This window comes from Augochlora pura, chromosome 3 (genome assembly GCF_028453695.1).
Source record: "Augochlora pura isolate Apur16 chromosome 3, APUR_v2.2.1, whole genome shotgun sequence".
Taxonomy (NCBI): domain Eukaryota; kingdom Metazoa; phylum Arthropoda; class Insecta; order Hymenoptera; family Halictidae; genus Augochlora; species Augochlora pura.
This window is the reverse complement of record NC_135774.1, coordinates 22,055,683-22,076,858: the sequence shown is the minus strand read 5'-3', so window position 1 is coordinate 22,076,858 and position 21,176 is coordinate 22,055,683. Positions and strand designations below refer to the sequence as shown.

Sequence of the window (21,176 nt, the reverse complement as noted above, 5' to 3'; positions counted from 1 at the left end):
ACGTTCGACCTTTGCCGTCGCAACAATTTGTCAATGTCAAAGTGTCGATAAAGGCGAGCGTCACTTTGAAATGGTAATGTAAGCATATCTAGCAGCATTTAAATCATATTTCGTAGTTTTGTCAAAAATTCTTAAAAACAGCATTATAGGCTTTTTGTTATAGGACATTCTAGTCTTATTATTATTCGTAGAACACACTGCCGAAGTATGTACTGAAAAATGTCACACACTTTGTATAAGATTATAGTAATTATTGAATGTTAAACTGTTCGTTACTCAAGAAATTTACGTGATAGGAAAATAAACAAATTGTATCTTTAAATTCAGGGTAAAAAGTACAATTAACCCTTTGCAGTTGAAGCCATTTTAACTGGAAATCCAAAATATTTCTTCAGACTTACTTAGTAGTTTCCATTTTATATAACCTGGAACATTTTATACGTTATAAAATTGAATTTTACCACTTGTGTAACAGATAACAGCTCTTAACAATTTTTTTAAATATTAGTAAATTTGATGAAGATTATCTCAAAACGTGGCATGATCATTTTTAGTGGCGCCCGAGTCTCGCCGTTCGACCGGAAAGGGTTAACGATTAGTCACTCAAACTTAGATAACAAAAGATGAGTGAAATTATGTAGATAGTGGAATCAGTGACGATCGGTCCTCGTCGTTTCTCGCGCGGGTTGAAACAACGAGGTGCGAGGTTCGCGAGGCTTTAAAGTTTGCCGACCCCGGAGGATCGAGTACCGTTCGCAGGGTTCGGATACGATTTTCCCGGGAGAGTGCCGCACGGTTCCAACTCGGAACGATAACGGCACAAACTAATTTCTGTTTGGCACGGACAATTCACGAACCCTTTCCATTGGAACGTTTAGGCGCTCCGGTCGATCTCCTGCACAGGAGTTGCTCGGAGCAAGTGGCTGAAATTAAACGAATGGCTCGGTGCAGCTGTGGCTGCAGCCAAGTAGTTTGCTCGAACGCGAGCGGCGAGAATTCGCGAACGATCCAAATTAATCCGATGTTGGGCCAGCGAGCAGCCCTTGGGACACGTGGGAAACAAATCGACCGAGATAAAAATCGTTCCGAAGATAGGCCATCGTCCCGGGAACACGGCCCGGCCGTGGGCTGCGCGTCGTCGTGCCCCGCGCTCGGTCAAAAGCGGGCTCCTTTGCGATCTTCTCTAGACGCTATCGGTCTTTTTCAAGCCGAGCTCGAGGCGCTTTCACAAGTGGCACGCGTGTGTTTTCCCCTCGAACAGGCTGGATCCGCGCGTCGCGCAGCGTCGCGGCGACCCATCGGAAATCAACTAGTTGCGCTTCTCGAGTCGCATCGAATCGATACCGACGATCTCGCGGAGCATTCTTTCATTCGCGAGCGAACCGCGCTATCTCGCAGGGCATCCGTCGAAGGGTCGCCGCGTGGCCGGTCGATTCCGAGTCGCCAGGAGTCCGTCCTGTTACACGCTGACCCATTGAAACCGTGCCAGGCTCTTCGATCGAGTTCGACAGATTCGACGGCGCTCTCGTTCTATTTTGGCGGGACAGCGCGATTTCCAATTTCCCGGTGCGGCGAACCGTGCCGCGTCGAATCTACCGGATCTCGGGGCAGCCGCGCGAGGAGTCGTTTCGCGGCGAATCTCAATGGGGTATCTCTCGAAGCCGAATTTCTCCGGGCCGCTTTCAATTTTCTTCGTAATCGCGGGAAATCGTGTTAATCCCGGAACGATGGCCGCGGCTCGGAGAGCGTAATCTCCGTCGAAAAAGCACGGCGACAATCGGGTTACGCCGGGTTACACGGAGTTACACCGGCTCGGTGGCGTGATATGGCGCGAGCCGTGGCGTGGTGATCCATTTAAGAACGGGGCGGTTGCCACGCCACCGACGACAACGATACTCTTTCGCCTAACTATAGGCCGACGCTTATTAATCGGTTTTCCAGCTACGTATACGGTCTATAGGTCGGCCCGCTTCTCGATATCGAGCGGTTTATTTCTCGCGGGAAGTGCTCGATATATATCTAGTCCGACGCGGCGGAACCTGGTCGTCAAAGGGAACCTCGCCGGCCGTCCCGAGAATCGTCGTCGATTGCCCGCGGAACCTTGAAACCCCCGACGGATCGAGGATGGAGATCTCGCGCGCTCCTCGGATATCATCGTCCACGGATCTCTCTTCGTTTTCCCTCGAATCTCGAGAGCTCGCGGCTCCTCGAGATGACGAGCGCGAGTACAGGATTGGTCGCGGGCTGGTCGCGGGCCGAGCTGGCCGGATGGTCCTCGGTTCGCCTGCTCGGGTAGGGTACGCGCGGGCGGGTAGCTACGAGTAAACGAGTACGCTACCGCCAACCGTACAGCTGATGCTCGTTCGATCAATACGGGGCGTTGCGGCACGGAACGCTATAGAGTATGTCACGTGGCTTAGCCTGTCCCATTCTGAGTCCGCGGCTCCTTTCCACGGTGCACTCTGTGCCTCCCTCTCGTTCTCGCGTTCCTCTCCTCTCTCTCTCTCTCTCTCTCTCATCTCCTCTCTCCTCTCCTCTTCTCCGCGCTCACTGGTATCCTCTGGTCTTCTCTCCTCTCTTATTTCCTCCGACGGGATACTTTCCGGTGTCCGATGCTCCCCTTCCACGGCCAAATTACCCCGCACCCAGGAATCTTCTGTCCCCGTACTCTTTTATCTTGTCCCGTGGCTTCTCAAACTCGCTTTATCACCCGGTGGTTTTGGTCGATTCGTCCTTGGAACGAGTGAATCGTAAAAAAGCTCGGTGTCCCGTGCGCTACAGGGCTTACGGTCCGACCCGCCTGGACGAGCACCCTTTGTACGGTCGCGTGTGCGATGGACTCTGCACCGCTTTGAAACTCGGAACGCCCTGCAACACGGTTACATCGACGATCGACGAAAATTTCAGCCGTGGCCCTTTCGGCAACGTCGGACGGGACCGTATCTAGCACGGCAGACAGCGAGACGCCGAGCCGCGTATCTTCCCACACCGTTCTCCCTTTCCCTCCGTTTTGCGGAACGAGTTCCTCCGTCGATCTGGCACGGACGTCTAATATTTTCTGATTTCTACGGAAGGGAAGCGTCTGCTCGATCGTCGTAATTAAGCCTCGAGACCCCGAAACGAGCGACGTCCCTTCGAATCTTCTTGCGCGCAAACAACACGCTTCCCTCCGAACGGTTGAACCGGTTTTCCTCCGGCGCGCGACCAAATTGCGCCAATTCGTTTATCGATCCATTCCCGGTCTCGCCTTTCCGTTGTTTCACGTCTCGGGAGGATGGACCAGACAAGGGTAACGCCGGCATTGGCGTCGACGTGGTCGTCGTCGTCGTCGTCGTCGTCGTCGTCGTCCGCGTCGACGCCGGCGTCGGTTTCGTCGGCAGAACGGTAACTCGCCGGGGAGAGAATTTATATCCGGAGGACTTTCGCCGATCCGGCTTCAACACGGAATCCCCTATTTCGCCCGGCCCCAAGGAAGTCGATAACATCACGCAAAGGTGAAGGTGCTGAATTAACTAGCTAGGTTAAGGACGAGATTTTAGCCCCGTGAAACCGGGTCACCGCATCGTCGGTTTCGCCGTGAACCACTTAATCGGTTCTGTTTCTTCGATTCCGCGGGCCGCGGCGATCCTCCTCGCGCTTCCTCGTCGCTAGTCGCTTGTCCGCCTGTCTCCGCCTTTGCGAGGTTTCCAAAGAAAACTTTCAAATTTCCATCGACGCGCAACGATTCGCGACGTCTCTCGCCCGGCGATATCCTGTTAGCCGACTTTCTAGCGCCCGGCCTAAACTTCGTTCGACAAGTTCCAGCCGGACGACAGGTCGGTTGTCGGGACGAGTCTAATTCACAAACTGCTCTCGGGGCGAAAACGAATCGACGATCGGCCGGAGTCGCCAACGGCCACCGGCGAACTTATCGTCGACTCGAACTCCTCGAGCTCACCGGAAAGGAAACAGGAGTCCACCGTCATAAAGAGTTCCGAACTTACCCAGCTGTTCAGCAACTTTTCCACGGTTTCGCAGGCCGGATAGATACGGGCTGTTCCATTTAGTGGTTTCGTTTTGATTTATCAAAGGAAACACTTATTTTTATGAAATTTTATATGATATTTATCCAAATCGATAGAGAAAGGTTTGATGAATATAATGAAACATAATGTTCTACGACCTGCCTCGCGCGCATCTATGAACTATCGATGCAATATTCCATCACATTTTCACACATTTGCGGCGCTATTTAATCGATAACGGCTCGTATCTTGTCTTTAATACCTTCGCTACAGCATTAATTTTCATTGTGATGCAAAATCACATGCATGATATAGCTTTCGAATATATTAGCCGTATCGCCATGCTGACAATTCTATATAGTGTTTACTTTTTAACCCTTTGCACTCGAGCGCTGACTGTGAGGCACCATGAAATTGTTCTATCACGTTGCAAAATAATCTTTATACTAATAAAATTTGTATTTTAGAAATTGTTAAGGTTATGTTCTGTCGATACGAATGACAAGAATCAATTATATATGCATAAAATAAACATTGTTATATAAAATGGAAATACTATAAAATCAGACAAATTACTTCAGATTTCCAGTTAAAATGGCTTCGAGTGCAAACGGTTAACATTATTATACATTTTAATGTAATAGTTCGAGAATAGATCGCCAGTCTATGTTTGCAGCTTATTAAAATTTAGATTGTCCGCGAACGCGTTGATTATTTCAAACCACCAGAGGGCATTGGTACAAACAATAAATGATAATAAATTGAGGCAATTGCATAGTCTGAAAGAGAAAAAGGTGTCAAATCGCATAATCTTGGCGGCCAATTTTGATCACCGTTTCAAGAAATAACTCTGCCAGGAAACATTTCTCGTAAAAGTGTCGCCTCGTTGGAAACAAACATCAGCGTTATTTTCACCATTTCCGTAGCGAATCTTAAGTATTTCGATGCGTTGCTGCAGCGCCTATAATATCATTCTTATTAATGGTGTAGTTTTCGCTTGTCATCTGTGAAAAAATCACAGCAAATCGTATGACAGATAGCAAAATAACTGTTTAAAATGAACCCTCTAATTGGAAGACCGTGTACTTTAGCGAAAGTTCCTCGGATCCGATTAGGGGCGCCACGGCTGATCGAAGAGCGGTCGATCCCTTCACAGTGGAGGAGCGCGATCACGGTCGGGCCGTCCGAGTCCGGAGACTTTTGGGAATTTTCCGAGGCGGCGGACGAATCGATAACCGGTGCAGGCCCCGCCGACGCGCGATGAATGCATATATCCGACCGGTATAGCATACGGCAAACGGGAAGAATTAATCGGTACGCGTGAAAGATAAACCGACGACGGAATCGGGCAAGGCCGGGGAGGTGGCCGGGGAGGGGGTCGGGCCAGTTATTTAGCGACGGGCTAATAATGGATCGGGGGAGGGGGGGGGGGGGGGGATTGGTTCACGGTTCGCCGAACATCAAAGCGCCGCGCGCGGCACTCTCTTTGCATGAAACAACCCGATTTTCATGGATCGTCTCTGTCAAAGAGCACCTTTAAGGTTCAATTTACCCTGGGGGGTTGAGAGCGAGTACCCTCTTGCGAAGGGATTTTTCGGCGTGACGGCGTTTATAAAGTTTTCGGCTGTACACCGTGATGCCCCCGTTTAAGATTCGACCGATTCGAAATTCTGCGGCGAACCGCGAGGGCTTTCGGGAGATTAGTGGGGAGGGAGGGGGCCGGCAGGAACGTCAAAGAGGCCGGCAGCTTCTCCCGTTCCTCCTTCGGCTTATGCCTCTCCGGTTCCGCACAGTTCGCCCAGTTTACCCGGCTCGCCGGCTGGAAAGAAGAAATCTCGAGGATCCGGCCGGGGGGGGGGGAGGCCGGACGAAATGAATGTTTCAGATCACGTTTCTCGCGCGCGGCGAGGCAACTTTTGTTCCGCTCCCCCTTCCCCCGAACGTTCGATCCTACGATCCGAGGATCCGCCGATACGGTGGGTACGCCGCCCGGCGCCGATCACGTCCGCGCGCCGGAGTAAATTTAAATTTAAAACGAAACAAAACCGTGACCGGAACGCTCCGGGCGCGATGACATAACGAGAACGATCGAGGATTTCTTTTCCGCAACGAAAGAGGACAAGGCCTCGACGACGCGGACGATCGACTGACGGCGGTCGGCGAAACCGTTTTGCGACCACAAAATCGCGAATTATCTCTTCGAGGCGCAGGATTTCAGATCGAAAACAGACCCGTGTTGCGCAGGAATTTTATCGGATTTTAAATGAAACAATGAAGACAAGAGAACATTGGAATAATATATGGAAAACATCATCCCACCCAAGAATAACTGCAATAAAAGAAAATTTCTACGAGGACATCATAACCTGCAGTCTACCCAGAAGAGACCAAATCATAATTTCAAGAATTATCATTGGACACACGAGACTCACTCATCGATTCCTTCTATCGAAAGAAGACCCTCCTACCTGTGAATCGTGCAACACCCGCCTTACAATAGACCATATCATTACACATTGCAGTAAATTCAATAGATTCAGGCTACAGAACAACATTAAACCAATCTTAAATGACAACCTAAAGAGCCCCAAAACAATCAATAATTTACTCAAGTATTTAAAAGAAATCAAAATGTACAATGAACTGTAATCCCTTTATGTCGTTAATAACCCACCAGTGGTTGATGCGACAATAAATAACTAATTAAAAAAAAAAAAAAAAAATTGGTATATTTTTATTAATGAATGTATAACATCATGTAAAAGCATAACAGAATAGTAATAGTTAATTCAATTTGTTGTTATTGGGTGCGGCTCAAATGGTCCCACCGTGCCATTATGAATGGTACCTGTTAAAACACATATTTTTTCCTAAGCACAGGACCACTTTGCACATAGTACAAGACCAGATTGTTCGAACTTTCTTTTTCTTGTACTACAAAGTGCACATCGTTTACGAGTAACCGGTTATTAGAATTATGAATTTGTTATGGGAATAATTAATTATTAAACACTATCAGAACTATAAATTGAACTTTAATCAGAACTTTAATTACTTAAAGAAAGGTATAAAATACGTCCTTTTCATTTAAGATATTTCAGGTAACTAACACGAATCAATTCAACAAAAACAATAACGATCAGAAGAGATTCAATAAACCATCGCATGCCTTCACATCTTAAACATATTCGGTGGTAAATAATAATTTGATTGATTTTTGCATTTCAACTTATTTGTTGAAATTCAACACCGGTAATTGCGTGATGAATGTTGCCAACACAAGGAATACATTTGTAACATTGTTTGAAGATATTACCAACTGCTTTCCGTAAATAAGACAAAATATAAACCTATGCAGATGCAACTACCGCAAGATTTCGATGTGGGACTAAAAATGTCCCACCATGCCGTGAAATACATAAAAAAGGTGGAACACTTTTAATCCCACCGTGCCCCAAAGAGTTAAACAAATCGCTCTGCTCGGCAACGTCATCAACTGGGATAGTGGAGCCGGTTACTGTGGGATCACGTCCGACTGCTATGCGTTTGGCTTATTTTCTGGCACAATTATAATTGAATGAAATTTTTTTTTTAATCACTGATAAACAAAATGAAAGTATATAAGATTTTTATTCAGAAATAAACGAAATTCGCCAGTACTTTATCTTCACCGTAGCCTCGACTCGAGTACGTGTCCAATATGATTTCTTTGTGCATGAATGCCTCCATTTTGAACTTGCAAGACCTTGTAAGTTATTACATCTTATACGAACGAATTTGTTTCGGGACACGTTTTCGTAAAATATAAGAAAATACGTAGCATTCAATTAAAAAAATTAAAGGTCACCTGCATTTCTAACATGTGATACAGATAAAGAGATACGTAGAGACAGAATTGTCTACAACCTTCTCCTCTTTAATTTTTTCTAATGTTTGCTATTTGCAAGAAAAACGTTCGCCAATATTAACGCAAACACTCTGTAGAAATGGATCCGTGACGGATTAGATAGTTGCGGAACCATATCCATAGAATGAATTATGTCTGTTGAATATTATGTATTTTCTTCAATGCAAGATTGAATCGACGCAGTATAGAACTTGAAACAGTATAGTTCTTGAAACATTATGAGGAGCTCGGCGACACGGCTGCATTAGATTGCTGTAATTACTGCACCGATATTCGGCCGAAGACTCCTAAGCATTAATTCGGTAAAAACGATTCGTAGAGGCGAGACATACTTTCTCTCCATCTTTTCTTTCAAATAAAGAAACAGTTCATTCAAACTAACGTCGTAGTTATTTCACAATTCAGGACCCTGTATTCCAATAATGTCTAAAAACAAATCAAATGTATTGCAGCTGATAATACGACGATAATTGGTTCCGCTGGCCTATAGCGAAGCGGCGAATCGTGGTATTTGCCAGAGTCAACAACGTATTTACCTTAACGTGAGATATTTGGCTGGTCGCAATGGACGAGGCAGGCTGTTGCTGTTCGTTGTGCAGGTTTTTACTTCAACTTTCTGGGACTCTCATCTTCGTCGCGGTGCCGCCACTTCTCGTCCACTTCCGCGAGCCGGAAAGACGCCCCTTCAGCGGCTCATGCTGCTCTCAACGCTCGCCGATCCGAACTGCCATCTGAAAAACATACATAATCATCAAAAGGGATCAAATTTTCGGATGATATAAACGCGCGCACGCACGCACCGTCGATAATCAAGCCGCGGTCCCTCGCGCACAATTTCAGCCTAGGGACACCCGATAATCGCGTGCACGCGACGCAACGAAAATTGCGATCGGAATTTGCAATTATGCCTCGAGCGCGCGCGATAAACCGACGGCTGCGCGGCCACGGTGCAGTTTGGCCAAACGGTTCGCCAGTTAAAAAGAGCGTCGAGTTCGCGGGGCTTCCGGTTCTTAGACAATTTAATGGCCGGAAAGCGAAACGATGCTTCGCAACGAGGCAATAAAGCTTCGATTTTTACGCCCGCCGGAAAGATCGCGGCAGAAACGAGGTCGCATCGCTGTGACAAAATAAGCTAGCGATATGGAATAAAATCAGTCGTCGAGGACACGCGCAGCGCTCGACGGAACGCGGGGGTGTTTCTGATCGTGACTCGCGGTTTCTGGTTGCCGATAGAATCTGCCACCATGCGGCAACGCGCTCGCCGACACGTTTCGAACCTGTACGTATTTCTTCAGAATGCTGAGACACGGCGTGGAATATCGATCGTTCTCAGCACGGATTTACATTATTCATATAATAATTAATATCTCGAAATATTAAAAACTCCTAGTCATCTACCAAACAGTTTTCTTCTGTATAATTTAAGTTTTAATATTAACGCTAGCTTTATCTTAATCATAACATATTAGTCGTAAGTAAACAGCAAATTTCATAAGTTTGTAATTAAAATAAGGTCGAATAAAATAAAATGCTGAGACACGGCGCAGAATATCGATCGTTCTCAGCACGGATTTACATTATTCATATAATAATTAATATCTCGAAATATTAAAAACTCCTAGTCATCTACCAAACAGTTTTCTTTTGTATAATTTAAGTTTTAATATTAACTCTAGTTTTAACTTAATCATAACATATTAGTCGTGAGTAAACAGCAAATTTACATAAGGTCGAATAAAAAATAGCAATTACGTTTACAGAATTTGAAAACATCATTACATTGCTCTCAACTGATTAAAATTATTAAGGAGAAAGAAAATAAGTGTCTATTGTATCTACTGTATCTATATATAAGTAACTCCTGTATCTTGTAATTAGCGCAAACAATATTTATTTTGCATAAAGATTAGTTCTATGCCTGAGCGTTAGATTAGCTTCAATCTTAGTTTGAATGTTTTAGTATTGGGTTGAGGAATAAGTTCGTAGCGTTTTTATATTTTCTTTTATTTTACAACGATTTGTTGCTGTCTGACAAAGTATATAATATTCATTCAATAGAGCTGTTTCTGCCCTACGAAACCGTGTTAATAGTTATAACATTAAATTAATCCATTATTTACTATTATTTATTATTTTTTGTTTATTACGTGAAAGTAATAAATAAATGAAGGAATAATGTAATTTCCGTCCTTGCAAACGTCAGGGAATGTTTTTTTTCGCCAAACCCTTGGAATCTGCAAGCGGACAGCTCGAATGGTTATTACGGTCGCCGACCGTGTGTCGCTACAGCCTCAAAAGTAATAACAAATTAAATGGCGTAAAAAGACGATTAGCACAGTTTTGTAGAGCAGAAACAGCTCCGTCGACTTAATATTATACACTTTGTCAAACACCAACAAATCGTTGTAAAATAAAAGAAAATATAAAAACGCTACGGATTTATTCTCCAACCCAATAATTGTGTATTATACCGACACCTTGAATCTTATTCTGTATAAATAGGCTCGCGTAGCTCGTATAATATTATAATATTAGGTTGGTGTATATGAAACGTCGGATGTTTAAGTAAATACATAAAACTGTATATCTTTTTTTCAAAAGCTATTGATTTAATAAAAATATGCCCCGTTTGCTTGACTACACCTTTTTCGACGGGATTTCAACACAGGAATACCTGTCTTAACCTTTTGCACTCGGTGTCGTCATGGATGTTACCTACCAGCGCTTATAAACATTTACATTTACATAATAATATTCACTTTATATGAATTTGTAGACATCGAGAAATAGTTGCAAATCGCTAATAAACTTTAATGCTGAATCATATACTAGAATTACGATGTCCCCTGAGAGGGGACAACCGAGTGCAAAGGGTTAAACAAATTCTGATCTTTAGAATTAATAAACTCTGATATGGAATATTTCAAACTGTCTTCATTCATATACTATTTAGCCCGCAAAAACTGTCCTAAATGTTTCAAATAGTGATGGTCGGCGAAAGATCTATATTTCATAAAATTTTATATTCTACTTAATTTAATTTCGCAATTGTCTTGTACGACGTATGCGTAGTTTTTATGGGGCTAAACGATATGTAAATGAAGACAGTCGGAAAAATTCCGTACTATAGTTTATCGATCCGAAAAATCGGAATTTTTTGAAGACAGAGACATCTATGAATTAAACTCACGTTGGGAAAAGTGTATTGAAACAAATCGGGTACATTTTGATTAAATCAATATATATAAATATAGCTAATATAATATAATATAGCTCAATATAATAAATATAGCTTTTGAAAAAAGATATGCAGTTTTAATGTACTCACTTAAAAATCCGATATTTCATATGCACCAACCTAATAAATCAAATCATATCGAGGATGTCGTCGGTTCGTTACGAAGACCTGGAATTCCGTGTAGTCGAGTCCCCCGTTGCGGTAGTCTCGGTTTCGAGGGATCGCGACGCCGAGTCGCGCCAGTTCCCTCGGAATTGCCGGTGACCGAGCCGCGAACGCGAGCGTTGCGTCGAGTCAGGGTGTTGCCAGGAACCTAACAGCATTCAACCTTGGCCCCGTGGCCCGATTCGCGAACGTTTCGCGCAAAGCCCCGCCGGCTGGCTAAGTCCGTTGGTCGCGTCTTCGAAACCGAATCAACTCGACCGACGAAATTAGTCCTCGCCGCGCGCGCGCGCATGCGGCCGCGTCCCCTTTCTCGACTTCCGCTGTTTCGAGCGTAGAACAGCCTCGCGACAATGCTAATTATTCCTCGGAGCTACTTCCTGCCGGGTTTTCCCGCGAATTCTCCCGAAACAATACGAGAAATGTCGCCGGCGGGAACGGCGCGTCGGAAAACAAAAAAATGTTCGAAGTACGTTCATTACACGGGGAATCGAGGACGTTGTCGAAACTTGTTTGGAAACCCCATCGAAAGGCTCGGGCCGAACTTTTCGTCGACGGGGATGACGGACCGTCGGCGGCCAATCGATATAGAGATAGCTTGCCAGGGAACCGATGCGAGACCTAGAAGGTAATCCGACTTACGTCGAGGATCTCAGTCACGAAATTTAATAATAATAGCATTTATTTGCGAACTAAAATCTTACAGCGAGTACATTCGCATGGCAATACTTAACCCCTTGCACTACGACTCCTTTCACATTGCATTGATTGGCACTTCGTCCTTAATATCTTCCTTAATAGGACCAGTTAATTTTGGTTTCTTGTATTGTCTTTATCTAATTTCATTTCTAGACTTTGATATTAGAAAAATTCAATTTGACGCCGATTTAGAAGAAATTAATAATATTCATATTTAATAGCTCTTACATGGAATTTTTATCACGTCTGTGATAAAAACTATATTCTATTTAACTATATTCGCTTGAAAGGTGCAATGTATGCAAACAAACTTTGATCTGTTGCAATACCGGTCCGTATTGCAAATGGTTTCACTAAAGTAACAGATATCTAAGTTTAATAACAAGCGAAAGAGTGGAAGCATGGCGTACCGCACGTAACGCTGAATTTTTAAAACTCTTAAGTGAGCCACGGAAGAAGTCTACAGAACCGCTAAAACGATTAGCAGGTAGTGAATAATTGATTTATGCAGTTATTCCTGCCACAGAGCGTGGGGTGGGAAGTTTTCAGCTGGATGAGAGCGGGTTTCCTAAGCGACTTGGCTGGGACACATAAGCAGAATTTTAGCGAGTTTAGCGATCGCGGCGGCGTACCGTCGAGATCCGTCGACGAGTTCGAAAGTTCCGAGCCGTGTGTGGCAATACGGACGCGCGGCGTCGACGGCGGCAATAGCGTTGGCGTCGGCGTCGTGTCAGGAGCACGTGAATATTAAACGATGAACAACAGAGTCACGAAACACCGTGGTGCATTAATGTCGGCCTAACGTGTTCGCGTAGGAAACGGGTCGCGTGCGTCGCGACCATACGCGTTGATAAGCCGCGGAGAGACGGTTCATGGTTGATCCGTGAGATCGACCGCGATCGACCGCCAACCGATTCCGCGTTTCTCTTTCCATTTCCGTATCGACGAACCCCGCCGGCTCGCGTAAACTAGTTCGAGGTTTCTTTCGCCGGTGACGTTTCCACACAAGTTTTTCCGGCTACGAAACGAGAACGATCTATAGACGAGTCCCTTGACTTACATTGGCTCGCGCTTACGGGGAATTCATTTCCCTGGAAACGGTTAGTTTCGCGCCGACGCTCGCAGTCCGCGAGCTATGGACGAGATGGCGACGGTCGCCGACGATAACTTTTCTAAAGTGAAAAATTGATTCTCTAGATAACTAACAACCGTTAACATTGGAACTGTCGCGTGGGACGTTCGACGGCCCAGCCATTTATTTTTTAATTACGAGATGTTAAGCGGTGTCACGTAGCTCTCAATAACTGCATTAGCTCTTAAGAGTCGCGATAGCGTGATTTCGTTCTCGGCATTATTTTCATAGGTATTTTGGAGTAGCGCGCCCTACGCGCTGCTTTATGTCTCTTCGACTTACACGATTGGACCAGGGATAATAAAATTCCTGGTGTTATTTTTTCATCTGATCACTCCTTTGCTAAATACATAATAAATATAACCAGCATTGCTTTCGACACCCTTGTCCTCTACGACGGAGCACCCAGATACATACATGCATCTTTATTGCTCACTTGTCCGGCCATACTACTCTGTCGTATGGTCTCGCATCATCTTTATCTTCGCGATACGTTGGGAAGTATACAACGTCGTTTTATGCGACTAGGGGCATATCGTATGGATCACCGCAACACTATCACGGATCATGACTTTACCCGGTTAGACGTATTAAGTTTTTGACCTTCTATTAGCATTTAAAGTACTAAATGGCGCTATTATCAATAGCAAAATTTTATCATATTCTCCTTGCACAAAAGGAGCCGCACTCCATTTGGTAAATATTATACAATTACACTACACATTACACACAACCACATTATATTACATGTCAATAAATATTGTAAATCGATCGACTTATTCCGTGTTGAGGCTACCTTTAGACGAGACAACTTCGATATCCTATAACTACCTGTAATCAATTATTAATCAATAGGCGGCGGATCTTTATGCAAAATGAAACATGTCTTCGCGAATTGAAACAAATGAAGCGCAGATGGCAATTTCATTCTGTATCGAATAATATATGGATAATCTTACAGTTTCAAATGTTATCAACCATTGCATACTACTGGATTTTTTATCCGTAAACAAATAAATAACCTGGAGGCGGGGAGGATCAATCTCCGAAAGGGTATCGCGTCGCGGGTGGTACAGGTGGTACACCGTGATTTACGACGGATGCGTGGAATTGTTGGCAGGAGCGATACGTCTGGTCGGGATCGATGAAATTATGCGGTCGGAAGGAGCACCGTCGACCAGCGACGTCCGACGCGACGGCCAGCCAGTTATCGATCGAGCATGCTATTTTTGCGTGGGCGTCCCGCTTTTCCGTAACAGCGGGAATAATGCTATGAAAACCGTCCATTGTCCAGCCCGTTCATCGAGCTCCATCTCTCGCGCTGTCGCCTATCCGCGCGACGAGACGTATCTCTCCCACTCCTCCCCCCCCCCCCCCCCTCCACTCGTTCCGGCCCGGCCGCTCTCGATCCGATCCGAGACGGTTTCTTCCCTCCGCGTGGAATCGGTTGTTTTCGACGGGTCGAGCATGCCAGAGATTCGGTCGTTGCGCCGACGAGTGGTCTCGACTACGAGGGAGAAAATAAACCAGCAAGCCGCTTGTGTTTGCAAACGCGTTCTCTCTTTGCTCGGTCTCGGCACGCATCCCCCCCGCCGCCGCCGATGCGACTGTTTTCTACCTTGGCACCGTTTCGGGTCGGGTCGAGTCGAGTCGGGTCGGGCTCGCCAAACGTCGCGCGCGTCGACGCACCCCGTTGCCCGTTGCCGAGTGCGAACTATACAAATCCGAGCAGAACTCGAGTGCTTTCGAGGGGAGCCCGTCGCGATTCTGTTTACGCGCTCTTCCTCGCCGAGTGCAACGGTCAAAGAAACGGCGCTGCTCTCGCGCGCCCCTTCCGAGACTCTTTCATACTTTGCTCTTTGGGTATCCGGGCTTCCGGATCGATGCGCTTTAATTCCGCGGACCGAACTCGGAATCCAATTGCAATCGCGGGCTATAAGCGGATCGCGATCGCCGAAGCTCGTCCCTAAATATTTACTACCGGGATCGATCCGATATCCTCGATAGTAGGTGTACACGCGTGTCGGTTCGGCGGCGAACTGTGCCATTGATCAACCCGACCGCGGCCGCAAGAAGCGACTTGCGTGAGAACGATCACACCTGTTTGACCCTACTAGCCTACTATCCCGAGCGTCGCGACGCTCCCTTTTCTTCGAGTCCTCTTTCCCGTCGATCGAAATTACCCTGCGTGCGAGAGTAGTTCCCGCGAGCGTACGGTGTACAGTTGGGGGTGAAGTGACGAAGTTGCGTGAAAATTAAAGAACTTTCAATGGAAGTACGATAAAGTGACACCATTTTATTTATGTTAAAGACGAAATATCGCAAGTGTAAGGGAAAATAGAGAGAATGTTAGTGTACGACGTACATTATTTCGCGTAGATTCTGACACGCTGATTTCAAATCAAAATTTATCTACCATTTTTCGATTTTGTAAATAAATCGATTCAAGTGAACGAACTAACGAAATCGTGACTTTTTCGTTCAAATGATTTGATAACCCATTATTTTTTTTTTTTAAACATCGTGCGAAAATCTATGGAAAGTAATGGTAGAACGTGTCATCAAAAGTTACAACTATACACGATGTGTATAATCACAGCTTGCAACTGAAAAATCTGAAAAAATTCTATAATATGCGGCTTAATGTCAAGAATGAGCCACATTTTTTTCAAAATTTTAGAAAGCCGCTAAAGGGGGGGAAATGCAGGAAAACCGTGAAATCTAATTTACCCTGTAACTACCCTCATGGACAAGTTACAGGGTTAAAATTTTGCACAGATGAGTTTGTTTTGGTCAGCTATCGAACGGTATATGACTCATTGAGAAACCTCTAAGGGCAGCTTTGACCATTTTAATGGGCTATGCCGTTCGTAGAAACATTTCAAGTTTAACGTAAACTCTCAACATTAAAAAACGTTCATGCTGCGTTCTCTATATTTTCCCTCATTCCACATATTTCAGCTTTAACGTAAATAATATAGCACCGTTTTATCTCACCTCCATCGAAAGTTCTTCAGTTTTGATACGACTCCGTGATTTCCCTCCAGCGTGCGGCGCGCGGCGCAAGGTTCGACCGGCGACTATACATTTCCCGGGCCGGCCGCAATTTCTCTTCGGATCGGGGGTCCGGGATCGGATCGATCGGCGGGCTCGTCGATCACTCGCGAGACCGGTCAGCCTTACCGTGGATTACACCGATCCCGGCGGGATCGAAATCGCTGAAAAATGCATCGGGGTATTTCCGAATGAGTCTCGTTTGCGGACAAACAATACAAGCCGGCCGTAATTTCAGGACAGACGGCGCGATAACGTATGATCGACGATTCGAAATTAGTCTCGAGTCTGAGTGAAAGTGGATCATTCGGTCGGGACACGTATCGCTTATCTGTTCGTGTCAGCGTGAATCGCTGTATAGATGACGACCGATAACGGGCCCTCTATCTCTCGACGGACACGTAAGAAAACGTAATCTTCCGAAGATAAATTTGATTCATCGTTAACGGGCTGACCCTTTAATATACATAAGCGAACACCGTGAAGCATAATTGTAATTCGAATTAGAATTATAGAAAAGGGAATATTGTATTAGGTCGTTCGGAAAGTCATTTCGTTTTTTTCTTGGTGGAAATGAAACACAATAGATTACTGAACAAAAATTATTGCAAAGAATCAAACAAAATTTTTAGCAAACAAGACTCACTACATCAGTTGTCCAATTATATAATGATTATGCAGCTTAAGCGTGAAGTTGGCTGTGAACAAATTAAGTCTTTTCTTGGGAAAAACAAAATTACTTTCCGAACAACCCAATAATTACAATACGCAACTGAAATATCGAATATGGTCTCGGAAGATTTTTACTTTGTAAATTAACGATTCACGTTTGTGATTATTCTGTATGGGCGTCTGTTGAGACTCCTGCACAAGAATAAATTTTCTTCTATTGGCAAAATTCGTATTATGTTGTACATTCGAGAATATCCATGATTAATGTAAATTGTGTCTACGGAATTGTTAAAACTGCAAACTTTCGTAGCAGCGATAGAAATTTTTCCTGCGACTCTCCAATATCCCGAAACAATTTACATTATAAACACGTTGTAACTAAATCATTATATGTATTATAGTCTGTAATTTAAAAGGCGTTCAGCGTGTTTAAATAATAAACGATAATAATATTAATAATGAATGGCGTAGATTAGCTTTTCCGTTCGCATAGACGCAATTTCCATCGGAGGCTGATAGAGAGGTTCGATGGGAGCCCGATGAAAATTCTTCCGCCGCGGTGAACTTGTCGATATCGAGGGTGTATCGATCCGGCTGCTGCCCTTCCCGGGGCTTTCTCGTGGTTCGCTTTAAAATTCGAATCGCAAATCGATCCGGACCGGGCGCGTCGTTAGAACGAGAAGAGGGCTACTACGTGCTAGAGGCTTAAAAGTTTGCGCCGGTTGCAATTTGCACAAGTTGCAGCACTGTATATACGTGCAGCAGTACCGCGCGGGGCGCACCGTAATTTTCGTTAAAAATGCACGAGCCACCGGAACCGCGCGCACGACAATACGTGTTTTTCGTTAATGATCGCGGCCGCGAAACATTTGCAAACAAACGGCGCGATATTTATTTTGACAGAGCGGAGCATACCGCGCCGAGCCTATCCGAGTCCATCGAGGTATGTATCGAACAATATCGGAGCGAATCGAGCGGCCTCTGCTCAGCCGCGACTGTTTGCACGAGCTATCGGCGGAGGCATCGGATACGCGGAGAAGGCCCTCGAGACTGCGAGAGATTTCCGCCGATAGCATCGACTACACGATTGTCTACACTCGAGTCATCTCGAAGCAATTGCGTCGCGGCGAGCAAAGCGGATTCTCACGGCGGAATTCGTACGACCCGGAGTCCAACGATGATTCGCAGAAATGTTTCGTGACGACATCGTCGATTGTTCGTAATCTTATCGATTTACGTGTTCCGGCGATCGATCTACATCTTCCGGCGATCGATAGCCGCGATGAGCGAGAAAGAAACACTGCCGTCACGGCGGTCGAATCCGACGCTTCGTCGCGTCCGTCGCGTTCGGTCTTTAATTAAAAAGGAAATTTAACGGCGAAGGTGGAGGGCGCTTCTTGTTAGAGGAACGATCCGCGTCGCTTTGTTATTTACGGAGCACTCGTCGGACCTTCGTGTCGTAGTTAAGCCTCGTACTTCCGCATATATTTTATCGAGAAGAACCTCCATCTCCGACGAGTGCCCACTCGATTCCCACGAGCCGATATTGCAACGGATAGACATCGAGGCGTTCCCAAGGCGTTCTCGTCGCTCGAGCACCAACTCCCGAGGCCTACCCTCTACCAACGCCGTCCCAGACCGGTGCTGCTAACGCTACCCTGTCATCCACCCACCCCCACCTGCTTTTCACACTTTCAGCTCGCGACACCCCCAACACCTCCGATTAACCCGCATAGACAATTATCGATGCGTTTACTGACACGATCACCCTCCGACCCTGTTGACGAAAACCTGTTGACAATCTGTGTAACAATGTAACGCGTTAGGTCCTGACGAACAGCGATCGGTTCGATCACAGAGATCGAGTTTGTCAAAAAGGAGAATCAGTTTTTTACAGCGGAGGCAGCCAGGGTAATGGAGAATTTGTTTTCGGGCATAATTAACTTTATATTTACCGAATAAAGCATGTTCGTCGATAAATTAGAAACAATTCAGTACAAAATTCTTAAGATTCGCTTCATTTAAAATTGGAACATCCATACCTTATTATTCACACGATTACGAACCTATCCTTAATATCCACGAACATGAGTAAACTCAAACAAGGAAGAACTTCGGCAGACATTCTTTTCATTTTTAAAATTATTAATCAAATAATCGATTGTCCATCCATTCTAGAACTAATAATACTAATGGTTCCTGCTGAAGCAATACGGTCAAAAGAATTATTTCGCGTAGATTACTTTGAAACCAATTTGGGATCTCAGAATTGTATAACCAGAGCATTAAGAACAGCAAATATACTTAATACAAAAATCTTTGGCAATTCATTGGGCCAATTTACAAGTGCAGCAACTCTAGCCATTAAAACACGCATTCTGTAATTACTTCATGACATACTCCTATATTATAATTTTAAGATTGTTTAAATCTATTCCGGACTATGGATATATAAATCACCCCTATGTAACACAAAAGGGTGTTACTAGCCCGTTAATAAAGAATAATAATAATAATAAGATGAAGAAGAAGAAATGTGACTATGCTTGCATTTGCGTTATTTTTAAATAAAGAAATGTAATATGAAAACAAAAATCTATATGAACGCTAATAAACTCATCAACCAGCATGTTTTTTTTATCGATACTATCGACACTCAGATGAAACAAAAATACAGTACATAATGAATAAACTATTATTACATTTTTTATTCACAAGGTGAAGTTCCAGGCCTGACGCTGATTTTATGACATAACCTGACATAACCTGACAATTGCAGGCAAATGTTAAGCAACATTTTCGACAGCAATTAACTTTGTCATACGTTTATTCTACCAATTTAAATAAATAAATAAATAATACTTGGTCACCGCACAGTCAACGGCACCGCTGATTTATCGTGCCGACGAATTCGAGACTGTGATCACTTGGTGGTAACTCGAAAGAATTCGAAGTGCATCTGCGACGCAGCGCGACGTCGAGCCGCGATGATTTCTCGCGCGACTCGGTGGAATTGCGGCTCTCGAAACAGTCGGCTAACAATTCCATTTTTTCGCGGCCTTCTTAGCTGGCGGACGTTTAATGGAAATTACACTCGGTAAGCAGGGACGACGAAAGCCTTTCCAAACGAGGCACTCGCGCCCCAACGAAAGAAAAACGGCGACGACAAAGAGGAAGATGGACAAGACCGGTGGCGCGACGCTCGGGACACGAATTCGTCGTGATACGAAGCTGCGAACACTAGCTGAATGAAGAAGCTAGAGAAAGAGAGAGAGAGAGAAAGAGAGAGAGGGGGGAGAGAGAGAGAGAGAGAGAGAGAGAGAGAGAGAGGAGGGAAGAGATGCTCTGAGAGAGAGAAAACGGGGTTAATAACCCACTTGAAAAAAGCTTCCTTCTTCTCGTCGGTAGGCTCCTGGTTTATTCGCATTTCTCTAAAAATGTGTAGCCCGTTAATGACAGACAACGTTGTACGGAACTCCGGAGGAACGAGACTGTTCCATTATCCGCATAATTGTCGTGCCCTCCTTTGGTTCGCGACATAAATTGTAAATTGTAGTTTGTAAATGGTAAACTGTAAACTGTAAACTGTAAACTGTAAACTGTAAACTGTAAACTATATAAATTGTAAACTGTGTAAATTGTAAACTGTGTAAATTGTAAACTGTGTAAACTGTAAACTGTGTAAACTGTAAACTGTGTAAATTGTAAACTGTGTAAACTGTAAACTGTGTAAATTGTAAACTGTTAACTGTAAACTGTGTAAACTGTAACCTATAAACCGAAGATAAATAAACCTGTAGACCTGTAAATTTCAAGTCAACCACGTTCTCACGAACCAAGAAAATTCCAAGTTCGCCAGCATCGCGGATTCTGTGCCGCGTTTCATGTTTCGCGTCGCGTCCCGGTCTGGGACATTTCAGCCGTCACGATGGGTCGCAGCGAGAAACAAATTGTACGACGGTGCACCATGCAATTTCATTTCACGCCGCGGATGATAAACAACCAGAAGCGGCTGTAAAGTGTCGCGGGTAGCCACCGGGCCTGGGCGATATCCGTCAGTTGCGAGTTACGAGAAATCGATGGAACCTGGAAGAAGAAAGGCGGATTCGTACAAAGGGTCCTCGGGTTCCCCCGGGGACGAAAGAAATACGGAAGAAACGACCGAATAGATGTATATTAAAAGACCCGGTGCACCGAAGAAAACGACCCTCGGAAAGAATCGACGTTCGGAGAGGACCGGTCGCCGCGGCGTATGAAGTTTTATTGAAATCCGGTGTGCGCCGGATATCCAATACGCTTCTAATTCGC

General features: G+C 44.9%; 1 protein-coding gene across 12 annotated transcripts in view; it reads right to left on the bottom strand.

Moving 5' to 3' along the window:
- Window positions 1-21,176, bottom strand: part of Phcl-1 (pH-sensitive chloride channel 1) — a 78,650-nt gene that overhangs the window by 37,528 nt on the left and 19,946 nt on the right. For all 12 annotated transcript variants that reach the window (XM_078176941.1, XM_078176940.1, XM_078176942.1 and 9 more), the window contains one exon: window positions 8,448-8,642. The gene's annotated coding sequence lies outside the window, so the exon portion shown is untranslated. The remainder of the gene's footprint in view (window positions 1-8,447; window positions 8,643-21,176) is intronic.